Genomic DNA, 8428 nt, shown 5'->3' with positions numbered 1-8428 from the left:
CTGGGAGAGTCCTCACTCTGACTTTGAAAGAGCACAGGAGTTAACTGTCTGCAAAGGATTGCCTCCATGGAATCATGTACTGAAAATACCGAGAAAAAGCGCTGTAGCATTATGAAAAAAAATGACTTCCCAATTAGAATCTTAGATCCAACTTTGATATTAATGTTAGCATGGGAATTGATTAAGGTACAGCTGGGTATGTGCATGTCCAAAATTTTAGCTTTCACATTTTCTTAGTAAGTTTCTAGATCCTGGAAGGATACAAGCATGATATAGACTCCAAAGAAATAGGTAGGGGCTATGGTAGTCTTTATAGACTCACAAAAGTTTGCTCTGTCAATCACTTTATGAAGTGATAAAACATAATTGCTGTTGTAAAGGTAGCCCTGATATGAAGAAATTGGAATTTATTTATAAATGTAAACCCATATGGTGATGAGATTATTAAATCAGAACTACAAAGTTAAGTACCATAGACAGGATAGCTGAAATGACGCTGGCTTATTTTTTCATTGTTCTGGTCTTTGGAAGAAGGCCAAGCAGAATTAGTGTCTGGCCAAAGCTCCCTTTCCTGAGCAGACTGGATTTAATGATACAGGTGTTGCTGTGTCACCGACTGGCTGGCTGCCATCTAGCTTGTCTACACATTGTCTTTTTTTATGGTATGTGCAATCACAAAAAGAGGGAACACTCTAGTGGTTTCTTCTATATGGACACTAACCTATAGAATCAGGGCCCCATCCCTATTGTCCCACTTCCCGTGAATCACTTTTTTCTTCCAAATGTAGTAATGGGATGTGTTGTGTGGAAGCACTGTTAGATCATTTCACTGTTAGGTGAACATCACAGAATGTACTTACACTGACTGGACCTTCTTCTGTGTCTCATTTTCAATACAGATCAGTAAAGTTCCCATATCTGACCTAGGCACCAACTTTCCTTCAGTGAAACGAATCTTTAGCAGCTCTTGTTCCTTTTCCCCTCATCTTTAATTAAGATAGTTGCTAGGCTGAAATGGGGGTGTGCCTGGTAGTGAGCAATAATTCTTACTGATTTTATAGCCACGTATCACTTTTAATTTTGTTTCTAGGTCAATCACTCTACATGACTCTTACTTGCCATACTAGTAGAAGACTCTGTACACTTTGAGACCACATTAAATAAAACAATGCTTTGAAAAATAGAAAATGATGTAATCTTGAAGCATCAAGGGAAGGACTCAGGCCACTGCTTACTTAGGGCCTGGTCACACAGGGCATGTATGTATGAAGGCACAATCACATTGGGGTTTAAGCTTAAACAAATTTATTTGGGTCACAAAAAGTTGATACACCATGCTCCTAGCCTGCCAAAATACTTATTTCTATTTGAACATAAAATACATTACAGCTCCCAAAATCTTACCTCTTTCTAGCATTGATTCTCAAACTGAAAATCTTCCAAATGCTAAGTAAGCTTGAAACATTAGGTACAATTCATTACAAAAACAAATTTCATTACTGTTGTAAACCTATGAAACCAGGTCCGTTACATGCTCCCCAAACAATCACGAGACAGGCAGATAAAGGATACTCCAGCTCCAGAAGGGAGATGGTGAAAGAAGGGAGGAGTGACATCTCCAGACAAATGCAAAGTTAAGGAAGAATCCAAATAGGTCTTAAAGGCCAGGCCAGATCTTCCTTTCTGGCTTGCTGCTTTATGCACCGGGCCCACGGGTGGCGATATTACCCGAATTGATTTGCAGGGTGGTCTTGCTCCCGTCCCAGTCTCCGTGTTGCATAGTTGCATACCCGATTTGTAAAGACTCCATGGTTTAAAACAGAGAAGGTGGACTAGTACTGCCGGGTCCAGGTGGCTCCGAGGCTCTCCTGAACCTCCATTTATTTGGTCATTCACAGTTTCGAAGGACAATACCTGTTCACATCAGGATAGCTCATTTTATCTCGTGAAGGCTAGAGATATGACAGCATTTTTCCATTCTCTGTATTTTATCTGCCTAATTCCACTCCAGTTGGCCATGGGGTATATTCCAATGTCTCTTCTGGACTTCTGAGATGCTTGCTTGTTTAAACTATGGTTCACACACCTGGTTGCTGGCTATTCTTGGTTGTCAACTTGGCTTCGTCTGGAATTAACTAAAACCCAAGTGCCTGGGTACATCTGTGAGGGATTTATTTTTATAATCAAATCATATGAAGTGAGAATATCTACTTTTAATCCACATCGTTGAGGTGGGGGATTCACCTTTAATCTAGGCCACACCTTCTGCTGGTAGTTTATGTAAAGGACGCAACAGATGGAAGCTTGTTCTCTTTCTTTGCCTGCTTGCTTTCATGATCTCTGGCAAGTCCATCCCTTCACTGTTATTAGAACCTAAATCTTCAGGATTTCAGTGTATATTGAAAGCTGACTGAGACATCTACTCATGTGGACTGAACTACTACTTGATTCTTGAAACTTCCATTGGTATAGCCATTGTTGAACTAGCTGGACCACAGCCTGCAAGCCACTCTAATCAATTCCACATATGTATGTATGTTTGTATGTATGTATGTGTGTTTGTATGTATATGTACACACATATACACACATATATGTATATATTCATGTATATACGTATATATATGCACATATACAAATAAATACATGCAATGTATTTGATATATACTTAAGTTATATTCATATAAGAACACACACATCTATGTTCATAGTTTCATATATATGTATTCATTCTATAAGTTCTTTTCCTTTCGGGAACCCTGACTAATACACATACCAAAGTGCATATCAAATGGTCACTCAGCTATATAACCTAGTCTTTTCTCAGAATAAGTTTCCTTATGTTTTGTAGTACAAGTAGTCTGAGAGTTTGAAAAATCAACAATTTTGATTCTTATTTTTATTAATAATTCCTTTAATGTATCTCTTTCTTCTCCCATTTTACTATACATTTCAAGAATGACATAGGCTGCTGTTTCAATGCCTTCTTTAGAAATCTCCTTAGCCCCATGCTCAGTTTTAGTTCTGCCTACCACCAGGCACCAGAAAATGGCACAAGCAAAGCTTGCTGACATTTTAACAGTATTGTGTGTCCTCAGTGTGTTTCTCGTGTCTGTCTGAGACTCACTGGGACGGCCCTTTTCATGCATATTACTACCCAGTCTGGTAATGATTAATGATATATTCTCTGAGATCACAGAGGTTTCTCTATAGTTCTTACTTTGTTTTCGGGCTGTCAACAGAGTCTCTAATATCCCCATTTATAGAAACACTCTCTTCAAGACAATTTGAACTTTGCCTGGCACAGACCCCAACGTCTTTACCCGATATTACCCGAATTGATCGGCAGGACTCAGTCCCAAGCCATGCTTCTGGGTGTCTGACAAAGTGGACTCTGACTCTTCTTTAAAGTCAGTATAACTCTGAGTGGGAAACACTAACAAGACATTAAAGAATGTCTAATGAATAACAGAAGTCAGTTCTGGAGGTAGAATTCTCATATTCAGGTCAACAAGGGGGCAATTTCTGGTGTAGGCTTTATTTCTTTATTTATTTTTAGATAACAGAGTAGTTTAAGAGACATGATTACTTACCCCTAGGAAAACCAAAGTTGTTGTAACTAGTATATGCAAGCATTATTGTTTAATTGTAACTAAAAATGTGTCAGAGGCAAGCTTGCAGATTGAGTTGACTACAGCTTTTGACATAACTGTACTGAGAGACATGCTAAAAGCCATGTTAGCATTTGCCAAAGGTGTATCATGTTAGTGAAATATTGGAGAGATGGGTCCTCAACATACATGTACATCACACACGCACACACACATGAACACACACATACACACTATGTATGCAATCCACATATGTATGTGTGCACAAACATACAACTTTGCTGAAAAGAAATGAGCAAATATGAAAAATATATTATAAGTGGTCTGACTATTAAGGGTCAAGACAGGAAGTCCATCTGAGGCTGGCTTTTCTCCTGCCTTCATTGTATTTCTTTTAAGCACTTCCGTATCGTGCCTCCTACGTCATCCCTTTCTTGAATGAATGCTTGTCATTCTCTCAAAATCTCACTCTTTCTCATCCTCCAATTTCTAGTTATTTTCCCAAACAAGAAAGTTTGTTTTCATACTGACTAGGCTAGAAAGGCTCCAGACAAACAGAAGTTTGTACACAGCAACAGCATTTTGAGCTTTGTAGCGGATTCTAAGTCCAGAGTCCCAAATCCTGCCCAAAGAATGTTGAGTGACTCTTGTATTTTCTAACAGGCACACACTTCCCTTTATAATGAACCTGTCTCCTACCCAAGATTCAGTGAATAAAAAAAAGAAAAAAACATATATAATGGACATGTCTTGACTTTTCACTGGCTTACTGTGTGGGACCATAACTTGTAATTGTGCCGTTCAGTCTTATTTTCCTAAAGGAAATTCAGAGTGAATACATGAAAACTTTTTGCCTTCCTTGTTCATTTAATTTCCACTGGTTTAGAATGAGTCATCATGGAAAAGAGTTTGATGAAATCTCTTTTATTAAAAATTGCCTCGAAGGTCAATGCTCGTTGAAAACTACCCCGGTATTGGCCTTGATGCCTATGTGGGGGTTTTAATTTGCTGCTCAGAACCACAAGAGGCTTCAGATCACCACCTGCTACCCAGGGGTGGGCGGGTGAAACCCAGGCCCAGACAGCCAGGAAGGATCACTTAGTTGTTCGAAGGCTCTGGCTTCTGGTAGAGGTTCTAACTACATATTTTCTCCATGGTTTCTGGAGGCTGCTGTGGCCCGGACAGCAAGGATGGCAGGCTTTAGCCATCCCCATTGTTTAATTAAAATGTCTAACTTCTAAAATGTTATTGTGAAGGCTCCAGACTCTTATCCAGGTTTTGGTTAATAGGAAATTTCTGTCAAATTACTGCGACTATTTTTCATCATAATTTTTTTAAACAAAAATATCACTGAATTCATTTTGTGCTGGCCTGAGCATGGGACCTGCCTTAAGCATGGTTAATGTACTTAATGAGGCTTTATTGGAGAAAACTAAATTTTCCTTTGCCCGTGGTAATCCATTGCAGATAGCTTCTTGATTAGGAGTAGGAGCCAATGTCCACTTCCCCTTCTGAGTGCTGGAATCCCACATGGCTTGGACCTGTGCGTGTTGGCGCACACAGTCTTTGTGAATTCGTATGTGTATCAATCCTTGAAGACACTGTTCCTTTGGAGTCACCTGTCCTCATTTGACTCCTACAATCTTTCTGTTCCTTCATCTCCAAAGTTTCCTGAGACTTGTTGGGGAGGGGATTAATTTGAAGAGGTCCTGTTTAAGACTGAGTGTTCCAAAGACACTCACTCACTACACATTGTCTGGTTGTGGGTCCTTCTTTTAGTTTCCATATACTACAAGAATTAGCTTCTCTGGTGATGGTTGAGCAAAGATTTGGTCTACGAGTATAGCAGAATGTTTTCAGGAATCATTTTATTGCTATGTTTGTTTAGCTTCAGAACAATAGTATTTGGTTTTCTCCTAGGTCCATGGCTTATCCAGTCTCAGGATTTTGGCCATTCTTGTAGTGTCAGGAATGAGTTCCAACTCATGAAGAGGGCTGTGAATCCAGTCTCAGAGTGGTTGGTTTCTCTCACAATGGTTGTACCACTACTGCTCAGCATGTCTTGCAGTCAGGTTGCAGGTTGCAGAGTTTGCAGTCGGGTTGATTCTAGTAATATGAGCGGCAGGCTGTGTCCCACCACCCGGCTAGCTTTACCCGAAATAATTACACGGAAACTATATTCTTTTAAACACCGCTTGGCCCATTTCTATCTAGCCTCTTCTCGGCTAACTCTCGCACCTGGACTAGCCCATTTCTAGTGTAGCCCACAAGGTGGCTTACCAGGGAGATTCTAGCCTACATCCATCCTGGGTCGGAGCTTCATCGCGTGTGTCTGCCCGGGAGCGGGGGAGCATGGTATCTCTCTGAGGAGTCTGCCCCCGGGAGGAGAGCTATCGAGTCTGGGCTCACTTCCTCTTCCTCCCAGCATTCTGTTCTGTTTACTCCTCCCACCTATGTTTTAACCTATGAGGGCCAGCCAAGCAGTTTCTTTATTGCTTAACCAATGAAATCAACAGATTGATATGACACTCCCACATCAGTTGATGATTACTCTTCTCCTCTGATAGTTTGCAGAGTATCTCCTTTTCAGTACCATGAATGGTTATCAGTAGAAGTGAAGCATCTAGTTAGGTGTCAGCTCGACTTCTCTGTGTGTAATGAGATTCTGACCTTAGTTTGCGGTGAGCAACCAATGCATTGCCTTGGGGATAACCTATAATGGGAGTGGGCATGTACAATGGGGCCTTTTTGGCCAGTGACTACACAAAATTTAACACATTCCTAATCAAGAAGCTAATCCTGCAATGGATTACCACAGGCAAAGGAAGATTTAGTTTTTTCCAGTAGAGTCTCATTGAGTCATGGCACTGGAGGTTTAATTGGTGATTCAAGGTATCTAGTTGGGGCATTCTCTCCCCATTACTGCTGACTCCATTTAGATTCCTTTAATATATGTATATATTCTACAATAGTTGGTTGTCACATATCCTCTCAAATGACCCTTAGTGTCAGTTGTCACTCCTTCTATTCCCTCCCTTACACCTATCTTCCATCCCTCCCCATATAATCCCCCATTCTTCTCTCCCTGTCTCTCAATAACAACATAGTCTTTCTTAAAAATTTAGTTTATTTATTTTGCATCCTGACCGAAGTTTTCTTTCCTTCTCTCCTCCTATCCTCCCATCTGCCCTCCACCCCCTCAATCCACTTCTCTATTTCTGTTCAGAAAGGGGCAGGCAACCCATGGGTATTGACAAAGCATGGCATATCAAGTTGCACAAGACTAACCACCTCTCTTGTATTTAGGCTGGGCAAGACAATCCAGTATGATGAATAGGTTCCCAAGGTGCCAGGTAAAGCATTAGGGACAGCCCTTTCACCCATAATTAGGAGTTCTACAAATAGACCAAACTACACAACTGCCACATATATCTATTTACCTTTCCTTGAGAGATCCTCTCCTGCTGGACAGTCCTTTATTAGGTCCCTAACCTCTGTAGTTAAATGGATAATAGCATGCATATTGAAGGTCTGTCATAGGTATGCTTATATTCTGGTGAACTATTAGGCTTTAGAGCCTCTTGCTCTTCTCAGTTTCCCATTTTCATTTCTATTTTATCAGTCAGGTAAGAAAGAGAAGATGTACAACACTGGATGAACGAGGAAATGGGTAAGGGAAAGCAGTATGCTCACAAGAGGGCAGAGAAAGAGGATGAGTAGGGGAAGACAGGATGCATAAAGAGTCTGTAAGAAACCAAGGAATGTGTGAAAAGTGAGATGGGAAAATGGAATGATTGGAAGGTATGTACCGAGAAAAATGATAAAACTAACGCAGAAAAGAAATAATTGGATGCTATGGAGATAGAGAGAAAGACCATCATTTTCTTTAGTCCTACAAATGTTCTGTTTCCATCACAGCGTCTAATTAATGAACGCTAACAAGAATGCCAATTTCATGTGGGTCTGCTGTATTGGGCGGTTCATTTGAATTCTTCCTAAACTCATTTTCTGCCTCTTGAGTCTCACAATCAATGGTTAAATAATTTATGTCTGTTTATACTAGGTAATACATATAAGAAAATAATCTTGTGAGAGTTTCTCTGAGGATACATGAATTAAAACCTATTTACCCAAGATAGGGCAGTAATACCAGATCAAAAAAATGATTCCATTCAGTGAACTCAGTGACCCAGTGAGTCAGGAACGGAACTGTCCTTCACATATGAGTTGTGTGGCTTTGCATGTGATTGTAAACAACATACATGAATTTTGCCATTTTGCTACATTAATAGGATAGTGTATATACCCATCACTACTTAAAATTACGCTATGCTTACACCAAAATTTTACTTACCTCTTTCCTGTTGAGGAGTATTTTTGTTTCTTATTCTCTGTCTTGGTTTCTCTGTCCAAGCCTCTCAATTTTAACTTAATTACTGTTACTCTTGATATTAACTTGTACATGTACCAAACATTATTTTAGAATAAGATCTGGCAGTGGATGCATAATGTAAAAGCTATGTTCGCCTTTTGCTGAAGCAATTTCAGATTTTCAGCAGGGTAATCAAAATGATGGCATTAATTTACTCTCTTTCAAGCATGCTTTCTACATATTATCTCTAGCATGTGACCAGATTTTCAGAATTTTGTTAAAGACATTAAGATAAATGTACTTATTTTTAAAGTTTGTTTCTCTGAGTTTGAACATTTTTTCAGGTTTATTAACCAGTTACTTTTCTTCTTTTCTCAATTATATGTTAGAATTACTTCGTATTTTTTGAAATTTGAATTTTTTGGAGAACTTCATTCGTGAGTCTT

The 8428-nt window shown here is 39.6% G+C and overlaps 1 non-coding gene across 1 annotated transcript; it reads left to right on the top strand.

Moving 5' to 3' along the window:
* The first annotated feature begins 4561 nt into the window (after positions 1-4561).
* LOC113458220 lies at positions 4562-4696 on the top strand. The gene has a single exon (XR_003378632.1). It is a non-coding gene; the product is annotated as a small nucleolar RNA ACA64 (small nucleolar RNA).
* The last annotated feature ends 3732 nt before the right edge of the window (positions 4697-8428 follow it).

Source organism: Microtus ochrogaster, unplaced genomic scaffold (genome assembly GCF_000317375.1).
Source record: "Microtus ochrogaster isolate Prairie Vole_2 unplaced genomic scaffold, MicOch1.0 UNK9, whole genome shotgun sequence".
Lineage (NCBI taxonomy): Eukaryota > Metazoa > Chordata > Mammalia > Rodentia > Cricetidae > Microtus > Microtus ochrogaster.
This window is presented reverse-complemented; position numbering and strand designations above follow the sequence as displayed.